The sequence below is a fragment of the Octopus sinensis genome, linkage group LG12, assembly GCF_006345805.1.
Source record: "Octopus sinensis linkage group LG12, ASM634580v1, whole genome shotgun sequence".
Taxonomy (NCBI): domain Eukaryota; kingdom Metazoa; phylum Mollusca; class Cephalopoda; order Octopoda; family Octopodidae; genus Octopus; species Octopus sinensis.
In genome coordinates this window covers 44,818,394-44,838,393 of record NC_043008.1, presented here as the reverse complement: position 1 = coordinate 44,838,393, position 20,000 = coordinate 44,818,394, and positions in this window count along the sequence as shown.

Sequence of the window (20,000 nt, the reverse complement as noted above, 5' to 3'; positions counted from 1 at the left end):
ATAGCACCTTAAGCATGAAAATACTATATGCATATAACAGTCGAAGGTTTTCTTAAGAAATATGTCGAAATAATACAATATCTGTGCGAAGCGAAATAAATCATGTATGGTAAGATACAAGTCCAACAGTGTGATTAAAACCTAGTTCAAGAATAAAAAAATATATACTATCCACATGGTATATTGTTAGCCAACATTATATATATATATACACACACACACATATATATATATATATATATATACACACTTAAATATATGCATAAATACATACATATATATATGTGTATATATCGATATGTATACATACATACATACATACATACATACATACACATATATATATATATATATATATATATATATATATGCGTGTGTCTCTGCGTGTATATAGTTGAAATTTACAGGAAAATAAAAGTCGAAGACAGGTGTGTAAACAACAAACATGGGTATTAGCTTGACGCCCGGGGAGGTGAGAATGTCTTTTACGTTTCAAGCGTACGCTCTTCAGCAGAAAGGAACACGAAGAAATAAACATAGAGAGAATAAAAAGACGGAGAATATATACATGCATACATACATACACACAAAAATATAGAGGCATATATATATGCATCTATATTTATATATATACATATGTATATATATATATATGTATGCGTGTGTGTATGAAAAAATATATATATATATACATGTGTGTGTGTGTGTAAGAAGTAAAAGTAATAATTCGATGTTAAGTTAGGAAACGCGTTTCTATTGGTAATTTATTTTCTATTACGCCACGACTTTGCTGGTGTATATTGTCTTATTGAACATCAGCCTATATTATCGAAACGAATAAAATTATTGAACTTAGAATCAACATTCAAACTGTATTGTTCTCTACGACGACGATAACGACGACGACGACAATAAATCTTTACATCCACGAAAATTACATAAGAGATACGCCAATATTGTTTGCAGGAATATGAACGCGGCTACGAACGCAATCGATATTTCAAACGTTGATTCAATAAAGAGCTCGAGAAGGAAATATGAACTATTGGCAGGTGATCAAACACTGAATTCTTTATTGTTTTTTCATTATTACTTTCTTTAATCACTCCTCCCTTGTTTTTTTCATTCCAGGTTGTTCTTTAAGTTGTCATTGTGTGTACATTTTATCACATGATCAACGAACTCTCAATTCTGTCTAAAAATTATATTTTCTTTTAAATTTGCTAGGAAATCGCAAGAAAATATTTTGGCTTCATTCTTTTGTTCAAATAGTGAAACGTTTCTTTTTAATCTTTTGGAAATACAATGAAAATAATAATATATTTTGTTTGTTTTATATATAATGTATCTGTAAAATTGACTCGCATTCCTTTGTTAAGCTTCTCGTACCATAGTGAGCAGGTGTATCTACAGGATTTATATAGAAATATTAATCTCTCTAAAGGAAAACCACAGAAATCCGATGTATTCGATAATTATATTTTCGCATTAAATCTCGATGCGTTGAATTTTTTTGTGACCTTTTCAATTCTTTTGTTCTGCCGAAGCACATTTGTTGCGCTCTCAAAGAGCATGCTATTAAGTCTATCGAAGTGAAAGTTCCTCGAAATATCTTCATGGAATATGTATGACGCTTAATTGGGTCCTTTTTCGTGCCAAATACCTTCAGATATGTAATTTGATACAAAGTATCTACGAGGGGACACAGGTGTACTGTTCACTGTTATAAACAATTGTTGAACACTCATTAAAATTGTAGCTTATTATTATTATTATTATTATTATTATTATTATTATTATTATTATTATTATTATTACACCACTATGTAATCAATACACAGACATACAAATGTAAAGCTAAATTAGACAACGAGCAATGTCATTTGGTTCAGCTATTACAATATACGATTAATCCTCTGCGTAAAATTTGACCATCTATTGAGCAATTTCACCCCTCATCATGCAGTCATTTCACTTTTATCTGAGTTCTTGGTACGAAAAGATTAAAGGAAATGTTTTCAGCCAATTTACTCTCCCAGATCGATTGAAGAAGTGGAAGCCTCCTCTGCACGTCTGTCTTGCATCACACTCCCCACAGACTTTTAAAGTAGACAGTATATGGAAATATGCACGTAAATACACATCCATACAAGTCTAAGTGAATACATGCATACATATAAATGCATGTATGTGCGCAAGTATAAACATACACGCTTATTTACAGATATATATAGACGCACACATATGAATACATAGGCATGCCAACAATACAGACATCCACATAAAAACATATCTAGGTCCTGACATATATATATACAAACAACTTTTAAAAAGATTTGCTGAGTGTATAATAATAAAATTTGAATATAAGACATGCAAAAGAGAACACTCTATATCGAATTATCTATGAATTAAACGATCAAATGTGTTTGTAAAATACAATAAAATGCATCGTCAACAATATAACCAGCCTTCGGCACTTGACGAATTGTTTCGCAATCGTTTACCCTTTTACTTGATTCAGCTCGATGGGTTTGTCCATACTGGAGTGCCGTATTTGTTGTTGCCAAACTGTTACCTATACTCCTTTAATATTTGGTTTGGGCAAAGAATGGAATTTAATGTTGCTGCCTATATTTGCGTTTCCTGTCGCAAAGGTAGCTCATCCTGGATTCTTGAGAGTAAAAGTTCCAGTTCGGATTTATAGGCATCAACGTCTACCCCCATGTAGATCTCTCACATCTTTCAGGGGAATATTGAAAAACTGTGGACCCTTGCATCCCAAGCCATTACAATATTTTCTCCTGTATATTGATGAAAATGGTGTTACTTTTGACACCATGCGATGGTATCATGTTCTGGTGTTAGTGCAGCATTCAACGCCGAAGTTTGCGACAAGTCCTTCCAGGATCTTTCAGCTCTATATCACCACAAATCTTTCCCACCTTCTCTGTTTAAACTGTTACAATTTCCATCCTGATAATCGAAGATGTTTTCTTGATGAAGAATTTCTATGAGACAAACTGGAATAAGATGGGTACAAACGTATGGAGGGTACTAAAACAATTCACTTCCCAACCATATCGATCCAGAACCAATCCCGCTGCTCGGCTCATTGGACAGCTATCTTCAACTACAACCCTGCGTTGTTGAGGTTAGTCAATGAAATTTGTTGCGTGCATGGAACAAAATGATATGTTATGGAACCGATTGTGTGGTACTATTCGTTAAACCAATCAATATGTAAAGATCAATAAAATAATTGTGGTGCAAATTAATTGGCTCGAAGTAACACTTCTTAAAGACAGAGTCCTAGCAGGGTAGCTGTTCAGAAAACTCAGCGGTAACAGGGCAAACTAATGTTAAATATCTTCTATTTAACATTATTGTTTTGCTAATTGTTTTAGTACTTGGACGGCGGCCACGCTGGGGCAATGCACTAGAGTAATTTACTGAATCAATTCGACCCCATCACTTATGTAGTTTTCGTGAGGGCGCGTGGCTTAGTGGTTAGGGCATTCGGCTCATGATCGTAAGGTTGTGATTTCGATTCCCGGCGACGCGTTGTGTCCTTGAGCAAGACACTTTATTTCACGTTGCTCCAGTCCACTCAGCTGGCAAAAATGAGTTGTACTTGTATTTCAAAGGGTCAGCCTTGTCACTCTCTGTGTCACGCTGATTATCCCCGAGAACTACGTTAAGGGTACATGTGTCTGTGGAATGCTCAGCCATTTGCACGTTAATTTCACGAGCAAGCTGTTCCGTTGATCGTATCAGCTGGGACCCTCGTCGTCGTAACCGACGAAGTCTTTTTTTTATGTAGTTTTCAAGTCTGGCACATATACAAATGCTCAATAAATTCTTTGTCAGAGATGCCAAGTCAGTTTACTGCAGTCGAAAACAGCAGGGTGTGAGAAACCTGAATTCCCCTTCAATTCACCATACTTGCATACATCTATTAATATAATATATACACTCGTCGGACCATTGTGCTCTGCAGATATAGGCAAGAGTAATACGCATAGCATTGGCACTGCTGCCAAATAATCTGTCGGTGAATTCCTCATTATACCCATTGCTACCCCATTCATAAACTATAATAAATGGTAATTTTCTCTGGATTATTTTTATTGCGATGATGAATATTTTCATGTCTTTATTTTTAAAAAAATCACAATTATTCTTCATCAACACTCAATTAACTGGAAAGTAACATGTATTTACATGTATTTCCTTTAAACCTGTTTACATGTATTTCCCTCAAACATCTATTTACATGTATTTCCCTTAACCCATTAAATCCCGGAGTACTTGCATTTCTGAATATTACTTTTAAATGTTTACAGATGATTTACAGATGGTTAAAATGAAAAAAAAAATATTCAAGTAGAAATGGAAATACTCGGTGTCTTATAAATAGGACACTGGGACAATGTGATATAGCTTATTTAAGGTTCTCATTTAGTGTCCTATTTATAGGACAGTGGGATTTAATGGGTTAAACGAAAGAAACAAATTTGTTGTTTTACCGACCGGATGATTGTGCAAAATAGATTGAAGTGGCACAAAGAAATAATTTCACTAAACAGAAGGAAGTTTACAAGTGGACTCACTTCTCTATTGACTTCAGGTAATGTTTCCATTATTTTTATTGTGTTTCTCCTTATTCCAGACCCCCTGGCTTTATCTTGCCGTTTCATCTCTGATCACGTGCTCGTAGAATATTCACTACCATTATTTTTAATGGCGAATTAGGAAACAAATATATGTTGACCGAAACTAAACCACAAAATTTATTTTTCCTTGCTTTGATTCGATGATTGAATTAAGAATATCAACTGTTAATATCATTTTATTTCTCTGAATAAATTACATGAAAATAATATCTATCTGTCTATAACGTATAACAGACAGATATACGGACAGACAGAGGAACACGAAACATATATGAATTAACTCTATATTCGGCAAATTATGTGTTGTGCTAATTAAGTGAGAAGGGAAAGAATAATTACTTTCGTAGCGAAGAAATTTGTTTCATCTCTTCTTCGGAAGTACTTTATAATTGTCGATAAAATAATATTTGAATGAAATTAGGAAAATATTTGCTACAGTATTCATCAATGAGACATTAGTGTAATAAGTGAAACAGTGAGGCAACAAACGTGAATGAGAACAAAATTGTGGTATTTTCAAGAAGGTATTACAATGTTTTATTTTCCTTGATTACGCGTGGGTCTTAATGTTTATTCACCACAATTTAAAATTTCATGATTTATAAATAGCGGCCACTAAAACAAGGGGGAAAAAACTAGAACAATATAATTTACAGCTCATTAGATATTGTGAATACAGAGAAGTTCAAAGAGCTAAAATAGAAAAGAAACATTCTTTAATAATTCGCTTCCAACTATTATCATAAAATGTAAATGAAAAATCTCAAAGGAAAAACTGCAATACAAACCACAGTCAAATGAGACACGAAAACGAATAAAAATCAACTTCAGCTCAGTTGGACATCACAGCAAGATATTTTATTTATGAATAAATATGAAGGAATCTTTGTTGGGTTTCCTAACACAAAATTATTGAGAGGAGAAAAGTTTAGTCATTATTCTACGGTAAAAGTGGAGTGCCACAGAGAAGGTTGTTTAAACGGTTTTCACTAATTATTTTAGAGAAAATATACTTTTGTACTCGAGGCACAAGGTCTGAAATTTTTGGAGGGGGGACCAGTCGATTAGATCGACCCCAGTACGCAACTGGTACTTAACTTATTGACCCCGAAAGGATGAAAGCAAAAGTCGAAGTTGGTGAAATTTAAACTCAGAACATAAAGACAGACAAAATACCTATTTCTTTACTACCCACAAGGGGCTAAACACAGGCAAACGGATTATGTCGATTATATCGACGCAAGTGCGTAACTGGTACTTATTTAATCGACCCCGAAAGGATGAAAGGCAATGTCGGCCTCGGCGGAATTTGAACTCAGAACGTAACGGCGGACGAAATATCGCTAACCATTTCGCCCGGCGTGCTAACGATTCTGCCAGCTCGCCGCCTTATTGTAAAGATAATATTAGCACAAAGATGGGTGTATGTGGAATGAACACGAATATATTGTTGCAGAGAAATGCATGAAATAAGAAGCGAGAAAATTATAGATTTAAATGAAGAGATGCGGCAAAGATAAACATTTGAGTAAATGGACTGGAAACGATCGTGCAAAGGAGTAGAAAAAATATACTAGAGAGTGATTTTAAGGACAGGAGAGATACTTAGGGGGAAGAAAATGTGGGAAACATTTGAAGAAGTGATAAACAAAAAAAAAAGAGGCTGTGTCATACAGTGGGATCGAAGCCGTGACAAGTGTTTCGGTTGCAAGATTCTTACAGCACGGCGCTGTCTACACAATATAATCGTGTTCATTCCACATACTCCAATCTTTGTGCTAATATTATCTTTGCAACAAGGCGGTGAGCTGGCAGAATCGTTTGCACGCCGGGCGAAATGCTTAGTGGTATTTCGTCCGCCGTTACGTTCTGAGTTCAAATTCCGCCGAGGCCGACTTTGCCTTTTACAGGGTTCGTTTAAGGTGCCATTGAGATATTTTTCCTCATATATATGAAAATGGTGGGTAACATACGCAGACTTGTGTTGTTAGAGAAATCATACGCGTCATATAGTTTTTGTCTTGTTTACAAAAGACCGTCTGCCTTCTTGATTCTAAGATTATCTATATGGTGTTCTGTGGCACATAGAGCATCACACACACAAACCACACACACACACACACACACACACACACACATACACATACATATATACATACATGAACAACCATCCATCCATCCATACATACATACATACATATATATGTATGTATGTGTGTATATATATATGTACATCTATTTATCTATCTATTTATCTATCTATCTATCTATCTATCTATCTATCTATCTATCTATCTATCTATCTATCTATCTATCTATATATATATATATATATATATATATATATATATATATATATATATATATATATTTATATATATATATATATATATGGGCGAAATTGAAACATGAATAACAACATATATTAAGAGAAAAGCAATACTACTTTCAAAATATATTTTTTGGGGGGAACATTGTACACCAAATATATTAGTTTTATATAGTATTTATCAGTTCATTTTTTTCATCCATTTTTAATTTGGTGCAATAACGCAAACTAAAAAGGGAATGGCAAATATTCTTCTGAAGAATATTGTTATTATTCAAAGCTCTCAATAACTATATATCATTTCATTTTTTGTCATGTTCTGCTGAACGTGGATTGTCATAAATATTTCATTTTCGGTATAATCTTTGCTAAAACCTGTTTATTACTCGGCTCTCTTGTGCTATCGTAATCAAACTTCACAGTATGAGTTCACAAGGCATTTCCAATATAAGTTCCCTGATAAATGTGTTATATTTATAAGGAAGATAGGGGCGTTATTTGATATTAATGCGCAAACTTTAACACTTTGGAAACAGAAATTACATTAATGTCAAGGGTATGATATAATTCTCTGAGTATGTGACGGGAAAATTGACCCATTATCAATATTATTCCGAGGAATACAGTGGCATGAAAAGGAATTTATCAGTTGTGGTTGTGTGGTAAGTAGCTTGGTTTCGAAGCAACTAGTGTGGGTTCATTCCCATTACATGGTAAATTTGGAAAATGTTTTCCACGATAGCCTCGGACCAACCAAATTCTTGTGGGTGGATTTGGTAAACAGAAAACAGGAAAAGAAGTTAGACGTATAAATCTATATATATATGCGTGTGTGTGTGTGTGTATGCATATATATATACACACACATACACACACACACACACACATATATATATATATATATATATATATATGTTCTCTACTTGTCTCTGATGATGGAATACCCCATATTCACGCATACTCGCCTATCATTTGGAATATCCCAGAAACAGCTGTAAGGCCTCAACTAATTTAAGAATAATATAAAACAATGTATATGACCGAAGATGCTTGTTATGCCTCGGCGTTTCTTGTCCTCTTTCACAAATATATATATATATATATATATATATATATATATATATATATATATCTTGGTGAGTAGAGGCCAATGTGACAGTCTGGATGAGCTAGAGTTTAAAAAAGAAGAGAAAAAACTCAAAACAAATTAACCAGTTAATTTGCAGATTACAAATATAACTTGTAAGTGGAAGAGTAAAGCTATGCAATACTTTACTAAAGTTCGATATGTGACATTACTTTGTTTGAGATGGAACTTTGTGCCTTCGATATAGCAGAATTTCAAGTAATTAAAAGCAGAAGAGAATATATATACATAAACACATATTTACGGACACATGTAAAATGTGTAAAACCCTAGCTATGAATATGAGGGAATTTTAGAAAATATATAACATCGGTAGATTAAGGAAGCTCTAGAATCGTATTTGGAGAACTTATTTAGGCTCAGAATTATTTACAATTATATTCCAAGTGTATGGGCATTAACAGAATTTAGAAGTTACGAACAAGAAAGCTTTGGTAAATTGTAATAACGAGCTTTTGCGTTCTAAACTCACATTACATTATAATTCCATAAAAATTTAGTCTATTCCGATGCAGGAATGTATCCCTGTCAAATATAAAGGGGTATTCAACTAATGATTTCCAGTGTTTATTTGAGATGTGAAAGGGTAGAACTTGTAGAGTTGTTAGGGTCTTTGAAAAGAACATGTTGGAAAATGTCATTCTGGATCTTTGCTCTCTCAATTCAGGTTCATTTTGCCTTTCAAATATATTTGGTCGCTAAACATCCACCAAACCAGAAATGTCTGAATTGTCGGACGAGCTACTTTCCGGTATCTATTGCAGCTCCTTGTGTTTCCAGCTTAAATTGTGCCTGTGGTGTGACAGTTGCAACCGTGGAAATTTTGAACTTACAGCCATTGTAGAAAGCTAGGCAAGGATATGCTGAGCAGGCTTCAGTGAACAGTTGATGGAAACGGTTAAATGGAATGTCATTCCAAAATACCATATTCGCATTTGTAATTTCTTAGTTCTTATTCTGCTGGGATCAACGTTGATATATTCATGGCCGATAAAACTTGTAACTGTAGTGTACTGGGAATGTTTTAATCGAATTAATACATCCTTCCCTACATATATGTGACCTTGTTTTAATATGACAAATCAATATTACACCGAGTCGAAATTATACGCTTGTTTCTGATTAGAGACAATGTAAATAATTTGAACAATAGAAGTATCACTCGCACCACTTCTATTGTGTGTCGTTTGGAAACATCTGAATTCAAGTTGAATAATTAATATTATCCATTCTATCTAAATGTGTCCATTGTTTGTTGAACGAAGCAGAATAAATGATGTTATAATTAAATATTTTTTTATTCGCCGCTAATCATTCAAATGCAGATTAGATAACAGTCTATGGCAGTAATTCAATAAAATTACACGAGCCAGACATGTTATGCAACGAGCAGAAGATCAGCTCCCGAATTACGAGGTCCGCTTAAACATTCTAATAGCATCGACTGGATTCATGGTTCACATCACATTGAAGAGTTAGCAAAATTTGTTAGAGTGATGTTGCTAAGGATTACGGATGCAACGGATATTTGTTTGTAAATCTCATTTTCTAACGTCACATGTAAATCACTAGATGTCATTTATTTGTTATTCAAATATATAGACTCTTGCTGAAAGAAAACAGAATAATAAAATGGAAGCTGAATAAAATGTTATTTCGTATGACGAAGATGACGATGAGGTGTGTGTTCAGGACTTCTGTGACTAATTATGTTGAAATTCTTAACAAATAGACGCTGTCGTTTTCTTGGGCTTAACATTCGCTTCTTAATTCTGTAGTTCCGGATTTGGCTCTCTTCGAGGATATCTCAGGCAAGAGCTTTATAGTGAAGTGCATGGATATATACCACCCAAAACATATGCACATCTCCACGTACAAATACATACAGCCGGGACTATACACAGTTTCTGTCTAAGAGATTTCACTTCAAATGGTGACTGATATAAATTTTATGTGCATTTTTCGGAACATACTAATGTTTTTGTGAAGAATATGCAATTGGGTTAAATCGTGTCATTGCGTCACAAAAATGTAAAGTTAGCCTTTCGACAGCATTGAAATATGTAATAGGTTGGGATGTTTTAAAAGTGAAATACTCTTCAGGACCGCACAATTGCGCAGCCGCCGTAAAATGATTGAAGTATAGTGTAAATTACTCGTAACGTAGCAGTCAATATGTTGCGAATAATTTTTAATACTCTATTTGCTAACATACAAATGATTTAATGTTCGACCTCAAATAATATATTAAAGTCTACCGTGTACTGAGTAGATAGAGGGGTCGGAAAAAGAATGGAAACACCTAGCTTCATAGCATCATAATTTTGAAATATCTATAAAACTGTCATAATCTTGTTTATTTTTATGGTTTTTGATATATTATTAGTGTAAATAAACTTGTAATTGTTTAAAATAAATTTATACCAAATTAGTTTCAACAAATTTTTTTGTTTATCAATGGTAAATATTTAGAATTATGAATTACAAAACATGTTTAAAAGGTTCAATGTTGACAACTTTAAATGTTCATTACAGAAATATTTAGAATTATGAATTAGAAAAACTTGTTGAAAAATTACGATGTTGACAAGTTTAAATGTTCATAACAGTCAATAATATTAAGACGGTGAAATTTTACAAGCACCAGTTCCTGACGTCACCTAAATCTAGACTAATCAAAAACCAAACTTTCGCAAATGCAGCATAATGACTCTTTAAGAGAATCAACCAACCGCAACGACTGATGACCGTTCCCCACAGGGAAGCCAACCAGGAGAACGACAAACTTGACCACCGGAAAAACAAGACCCCACCAGTATTTTAACAAATCCAAAATCAGATTCGCTCGCTGAAAAAATATAAATACACCGGGTTCTAAAAACACACCGTTACAAGCGAATGTTCCTACACACGACAGAAAGAGGATCAGAGAAATTGTAAACCAATTCCCTTTTTTTACTATCTTCATTTCTCCCTTGTTTTTTCCCCTCTTTACTCAATATGACTGAAACTTTGATGATATTCATTTCTTGTCGATCACTACTAACATTAATGGGCTTTGTACACTCAAACAGATTGATGTACAGTTTTAATATTATTGACTGTTACGAACATTTAAAATCATCAACATCGAATTTTTTTTCTAATCCATAATTCTAAATTCGTCTGTTATGAATATTTAAACTTGTCAGCATGGAACCTTTTAAATATGCTTTTCGAATTCATAATTCTGTAAGTAAACTTATTTTAAACTATTACAAGTTTTTCAAACTTAGGTACATTTTCAACAACAAATTTTCCTATATTGTTCTCCTGCGTGGAAATACACCCCTCTTTTGTGATATATATATATATATATATATATATAGACTTCTTCGAAGTGGAAATTAAATCCAACCTAAAAGTTTTTTGTTTTTTATTTATTTGTTTATTCAACCGTATGGTAGTATCGTTCTAAAAATAGCTCAAGCTAAACCTTTGACCCAAGTGGACAAAGAAATGAATTAACTGCCATATCTCAATTTATTACTTTTGAGCTCTTAAGATCAGTTTACTGTCATTAATGTTTGTAGCTTTGCCATACCTAGTGTATTCATTTGCTACTATTACCACTACTCCACCACCACCCCTATAATTGGTGTTATTACTACTGATACTTATATATTTATTATCTTTAATAATAATTGTTAATATTAAGGCGATGAAATAGCAGAAACTTTAGTACACCGGGCGAAATGCTTAGCGGTGTTTCGTTGGTCTTTACGTTCTGAGTTCAAATGCAGCCGAGGTCGACTTTGCCTTTCCTCCTTTTGGGGTCGATAAATTAAGTACCATTTGCGTACTGGGCTCCATGTAATCGACTTCCCCCCCCCACCAAAAAACAAAAAGAAACAAATTAAGTTCTTGTGGTTAGAGTAGAAAACAATAATTATTAATACAAGTAGATATTTCTCAATTACTGTTCATATAACCTAAGTTAACTTTTTGTATATCCAATTGACTGGTTAGTATCTTTTCTCTTTTTTATAATATTTCTTATCAGCTGTATGAAATTAAACTTTGGTTTACATTACTAACTTACCCTGTACACCAGTTTAATTTAATAGCAATTATTATGCAATTATTCGTACACACTGTAAATATACTTAGCCTGGTGAACACAACTCATTAATCTTTCAATCTTGTGGTTAACTAATATTAGTTTGGATGTGACAATCTGGTAGAATTCTTGGACACACAATTCACATCTTTTACTTCATATACTGTAAGGTTTAGCCCGGTTAATTATCTCCCAGGTTAGTGTATAGTCCTTATTTTTATCTTTATTCTATACTTAACCCTAAATATTTTATCGTGATAAGCTATCACTCTTTTATATAATTTTCTGTAGCTCCTATATAACAGTATACCTGCCCTTCTGAAGTAACCTTTTATCTGTATATAATTTCTTTAATTTTGCCTTTGGAATCCGGCAAAATAAGTGGTAAAAATAATGCCTGTTCTGTGCGCTGTTTGGATGCATTTCATAAGTCTCTTTCTCAATTTCAAGGATGTATTTTTCGTTTCAAATTGCCATGATTTGAAATAGAGATTTGAAATTGAAGAAATTTTGGTCGAACAATGTATAAAATCTCCAAATAAAATTAGTCCATTAAATTTCCATTTATTTCACGAGATGTCAAAGGAACGTAAATTTTGTATGTTTCAAGATGGTTGACAACTGTACCTCATTGCAGTTTCATATTTCATAAAATTTTAAGATTCTAAAGACAGACGTTCCAATGCATAAATGTTTTGTTTTTGCAATAAATTTAATGATGCCGCGGCTGATGATGATGATGACGATGATGGTGATAATGATGTTGATGATTATAGCGCAGATGCAAACTCATGCACACATATACAGGCAGCCCCTCACATACACAAACATACATATGCGTGTGTGTATTGAGAAATTTTGAAAAATGAGGTAAATTCATTTTACATATTTAAGTTATACATTACACAAGTTTATCTTTTAACATAGGAGATACACATATAGTATATATATATATATAGAGAGAGAGATACACAGATGCATACATACAAAGAAACTTACGTGGGTACATATATATTGTATATCATATATATTTCATATACTATATTATAGATTACATTATATATACTATGTATTATGTACATATTATATATATATATCACATGTATATATTATATTACGTTATATTTATAAATAGATGTGTGTGTGTATCAGAAAGAGATGTGACAATGGAATAAATGACTACCCGAGGACCTTCATTAGCTTAAAGTTGTTTCTGCTATAAGATATAGAGAACTCATGGCTCTGTGTGTGAATAACACTTTATAGCTTCACCGGAGCCTTAAATATGAATATACGTATACACATATATACATACATACACACGCACACATATTTGACGCAGAGGGACTGACCCACACACGCAACTATACAGCTACACATATGCACACATGTATGTACACAATACATAAACATCTATATATGTATATATGTATATATGTATATATGTATGTATGTATATAATATATATATATATATATATATATATCTTGTTTGAAATTGTTTGAAATTATCCACAAAGTAAATATTTCCACGTATTGTTTGCACTAATCTAGGCGTGCTATCTAAAATGTAGTTACCCATGATCACAATTTACTAATAGGAACTGTGGAAATTTCACAGAAGGAAAACGATTAAGAGAACTATTTAAGAAAGAAATAGCTCCAGTCACAATAATATATTATATGATTTTAAGATTTATCGCCTTTGAACTCTTTATATCTCTCTCTATCTCTCTATTTAAGCATGTAATGTACCCCTTCATTTCTTCAACATCTCTCTCTTTCTCGTCACCTTTCCCTCCCTACCCTTGCAGCATGTCATCAACACTTCTTTCTCCCACTTTTCTCTCACTGTCTTGGCTTTAGTGTAATATTATACTCCTCGTTTCTTTCTTCTCTACTCACATTTCTCTCCCTCTGCTATCTCACGCTTACACAACCACCCACTCACTCCACCTCCACCTCCCTAACTAAAGCACCACGGGTGAACGAACAAGCAAATTATTATATAGATCTGAAAACTCATTCAGTAGAGAATTTTGATACCAAGCTGTTGCTGGTCTCCTTCGGTAGAACTCCACATGTAATTTCCATCACGGGAAAAAACATTTCATTCCTGACTCTGCTGCATGTTTATTCAAACTTTATATAACTGACATTACATTATTCAATACAACCTTACTTCTTTAGATGTTCAGATGCGAAATAACGAACACGGAGTTGTTATTTCCGTTATTTCACGTATCCCGAATATTTATATTGCATTCTCCTGTTCCTGTTATCGATGAAGTTGATCTATGCTCAATAATATTCCAGTCATGACCATCAAGTCCTTTATCTATGCAAATTTCACAGCGGATCACCGTATTTAATGTCGTTGCTGTTCTAAGGTTGCAGGGTGTGACTTCTGGAAAAGTTGGTTGATGCTTCTAACAGTTAGAGCGACTGATCTTATTTTCTACGTCTCATGATATCGAATGTAGATGTATTTATAGTGTAATAACTAATATCCGTTGCGTTATCAAGTAGTTATTGAGTTACACTTATATTGCATTTCCTCACAAACATGAAACGCATATATCTCTTTATCATATCCACTATCTACCTATATACTGTCAACCTGTGTCCACACGCACATACATACACCACACACACACACACACGCACAAACGCAGACACACACATACACACACATAAACTGTGTGTAGTGTGTTAACGTGTTATGTGGACATATATGTATATTTATGTATGCATAAATAAATATATATAAATATATATTTACGTATGGATATTACTCTATGAAAAGATAAACGTTGGAGTTCGTTACTTCATAAGAATTCATAAATAACTTATTTTCTATAAATGTAATCAACGGAGTGTTGCCAAAATCACATCAATCCTTTATTGTGAAGTAAATTTGAAAGTAATGACTTCATGTAATAAAATATAATTCATGACAAATGGAATGTCCTAGCAGCCATTTTGTTTCCATAATTCAATACTTCCCATTGTGTATCTTATTTAGTACCATGTCAAATTTGGTTCTATAGACCTTTTCTTACAAAACACTCCTACCTACCATTTTCTCGACATTGTGTTGGCTGTAATATGTTCGAATATGTTATCTTAGGTGTCCTTCATTGTCAAAGACGACAGGTATGACAACAGGGTGATTTGACTGTTGTTTCTGGAAGCCCCAGTGACAATGGTGAGGCATGTTTTGGTCCTGGAATATATTGAGATTTAAGACCAATGAGAATATTCAGCAGATTGTAAATATTACTTAGCAGGTTGAATGACAGCATTATATATATATCTATACGTGTCTGTCTGTTTGTCTCTCTTCTTGTCGGTCTGTGTGTCTACCTGTGAGTCTATCTATCTATCTATCTATCTATCTATCTATCTATCTATCTATCTATCTATCTATCTATCTATCTATCTATCTATCTACCTATCTACCTATCTACCTATCCATCTATCTATCTATTTTTGTGTTTATCTGCCAGACTGTCTACCCGTCTCTATTACGCTGTGGGAATATACCCCATCTATTGTAAGATATAAGCCAGAATCAAATGTAGACCAATATTAAAAATTACTGATTTACCTCCTCTTTACTGAATAAAAAACACACCTTAGCTACCAATTATCCCGCCTAGAAAAACAAAATATCTAATTCAGAATTGCATCCAAAACTTAAATTTCGAAAAGCGATTATTATGTTGTAAGGAAAGAATCTTATTGTATACAATATTTTATAATAATTTTGCTATTATGATTCTAATATATTCTTTAGTCTTGTAAAACAAATCTTTTACATTTTTTCATCTTATTTCATTCCTTATGTATCCAAGCACGTAATCACCAACCATACTTTCTACATATATATATTTGATATTTATAATCTGTATATTTTTGTAAAACTTATAAGGAGCACATACCAAAAGTAAATGTTTAATTATTCCATCTGTAACAATTTGACATCTAAATGGATAATAGTAAAATTATTATTTGGTATTTAGTTCATCCTTTGGCACGGCTCTTTGACACATTTGGATTGATCAACACTTTATAAGTTAACCAAAAATTGAAACTATTTGACGAGAGATATTAGACAAATACCTCAATATCAGTGATTGATTTATATTTTATGTTATCGATCGTAGAAGGGTTAAAGACAAAGGCGACACGACTCGGATTTGAACTCAGTATATAAAGAGCCAGTTATGCAAGGAATTTTCTCGAACACTGAAACCCTGACAACCCCACCAATACACCAGGTTTTGTTTAATTTTACAAAAAAAAAGGGGGGCCAATGTTATTACCTTTATATTATTGCTCGACTTGATAAAGATAGCAGTTATGCTCCGACATATCAGACTTTTTACCTTTTTTCAAACATTAAACTCACCGCAAGGTGTAATCTCAGTTAGCTGTCAAAAGACAAGGAGGATATCCATAGATGGGAACACCTTTGATCAGGTCTTCATTATGAATCATCTGGGAATTAAGATAAGAGCTAAAAATAACAATTTCAAAAACAAAAAAATGTTTAATGGGAGATAACGGAATACATTTGTGTTAAAGAATGCATTAATATGAGCTATATGTCAATGTATATGTACCTGTGTCGTGAAATATACACGTTGTGTTGGTGGGTTTTTTTTTACGGCAGTAAATCTACTGCGTTTTTGTTAAAACTGAAATAAACAGCGAATATAATAGTGACGTAAATATGATTTTAATAAAATAATATTACAACTTGGAAATATGATGATAATCGAAGCTAGAAAAACAAATATTAACAGAACCATTGAAAGCTACGAGAGATCATTTCAAAGAACGAAGCGATCAATAACTCATCTTTTCAAGTTGACCTGATGTATATTGTGTTAAGTACATGAGGCAGGAGGCAGAATAAATTTACATTTCATAACAGGTTTGCTTAGTTTACATCATGACACATTCGCTTTCGTTTTGTCCACAAGCTAGAATGCTAATCGACATTAACAATCTCCTTTGAATATTCACTAATGTTCCGAGCTTCCTCAATTTAGAAGGTGAAGATTAAACAAAACGTAGCTATATTTGTATCTTTATTGGTAATATCGGTTAGGAATATCGAGTGCGGCAAGTTAAAGCAAATATTTTCGTTTGTACTTTTGTAAATGAGCGGAAATATGTTGGTTTCCAAACTTAACCGCCATATTTGATACTTTGAATTTGGGTGTTTGTTACACACGAACAAATATGTAAAGAAATATCCCAGAGAAGACATTTCCTGTTCATTCTTTTATACATGGACACACGTACACACTGATCTGATACACACACAGACACACAGACATATAGACTCAAACATACAGAAATATAACTGTATATCCATATTCTAAACGTTATGACGGAATCACTGGTGACTGTGTAACGATTTCTTTTCTCTAACTGAAAGAGTTAAAAACAACTTAAAAACAAAAGAACAACGTAAAAATAATTCTCAACCAAACAAACAGTAAACCAAACAAAACTAATGATGGTTTCACTTGGTAAACAATAAGCAAAACCCAGGCTGCAAAATTATTTGGTTGTACTGGTTGTGTATCATTTCTGTATCACAACATACACTAATACTGTGTGGGTGGTTTTTAAGTAAGCAGCACATATCTATTTATATTTCATTTCACTTTCTTACCTGTCAATGTGTAAGGCCAGGTAGTTGAGGTGTTTCACTTGTGAACATAAACTCATGAGTTCAATTCCTTCTTCAGTCGACAAATTTTATCTTTGAACAAGACACTTCATTTTACTTAGAAATAGTATATTTTGTGATAAACTCTATCAACTCAAAGATAGAATAGCACCCCTCTCTCACTCTGTCTCACTCTCTCTCTTGCTCCCTGTCTTTTTCTCTCTATCTTTCTGTATCTCCCTGTGTCTATCTCTCATTTCTCAGCTGCCCCATCCTGAATCATGCAATGAATCGAGTCAGATTTGAGCATTGGGGTCCTGACAGTACGACCGCGACCACATAGGTATTGGCATCACTTAGCGAAAGTATACTACATATTACCCAGTCATATATCATTCTGAGTAATTGTTAACTGCGACTTCGTATCTAAGATGCCCACAGTTGATTCATTGCTCCATGTGCAGCAATAATTAATCCAGATTATCGACCAAATATCATTTATCAGTTTTGCCATTCCACTTTACCATCCCCTGTGACTTTCAGAACATTTTTCTGCGTATTTAGGTCCCACTTCGTTAACCTGGGTTCTACTCCATTGTGCCCTCTCTCTCTCTCTCTCAACACGACCTAAATTGTGACTGAAAAAATAACGAACGTACGGACAAACGAAACAACGAACGACCGAACCAAGAAATCAATCAGGAAACCAACCAAACAACCAACTAAAGGACAGTTATATCGGTAATTATTATACAGAAAAACATATATATAGAAACACGGGCAGAATATATTATGTAAAATGTGGCTAAAATATGCACAAAATATTAAAGTTTGTAAATTGTAAACATGTCCGTAAACAATGTAAGCTCGGATTTCTCCATCAATACTGCAAATGAAATTCAAAAATATTATTTAAAATTTTAGAAAAGGAATTATATTTCTCAAATATCGATTATAAGAATTTCTAAACAAATGTCAAACAAACAAGCAGACGCTTCAGTTCGTTTCTATACACCAGGGGGCGAACATAGTTCGTAACAGTAAATTTTGTGCATATTTTGTATTCATAATCAGGAAACGTATTTCCTTCGTGCGTTTCTTTGGAATTCTGAGATGGCCTCAATCTTCATGTTAGATTTCAATCGATACGCCCTATTCAATGCTATTTATATGTGAAAACCATTTTTTCAGCGACTTGGAATTGCTGAGAAATTATTGAACACCCAGCGAGAGACACAGTATATATATATATATATATGTATATATATATATATATATATATATATATATATATATATATATATATATATATATATATATATATATATATATATATATATATATATATTTCTAGTCTCAGCTCAGAGGTGTGGCAGTTCCTCAACATAAAGAGGATATTTTAATGTGATTTTTTGTGATCTACGAATACGTTTTTTGTAATTTGTTTTGCAGATACCCATAAAGTGAAGACCGACTAGCGGGCCGGAATCTAAGGCTTCGTGGGCCGGATCCGGCCAGCGGGCTTGACGTTGGGCAGCACTGCACTACAACAATAGCAAACGATACAACAGCAACGATATCAGGTGCTTCGACATGAACCCACAGCCATTCTGATTGTTTTAATTCAATTACTCCTGCTGAGTATTGAAAAGAAACTATTTTCTTCACACTCGTTCTACTTTTCTAGTTATTCAACAAGGTTTATTTTCACATATTTCTCTTTGACTTATCCCGTCATATATTACAGAATTAACCGATGACAATTCATGCCATGTTTCGTATTTGATACATTATATATTTGTACACTAATACTATTGTATCATTAACGTATATTGTTATATTCAATTAATTCTCAACAATTATGAAATTGATTTATGAAAATGCATTTATATGTTTCTTTTAGCAAATATAAAGCTCAGTGAAATATCCTCGCTTATCTCAATTCTTTCGATGTAATTCTCTCATTTGTCTCCGGTTGATTATTTCTGGCATGGCACAATTTCTTTCCTCACATTTTCACACATACTCTACTTCCTACAACATTACATTCTAAATTCACGT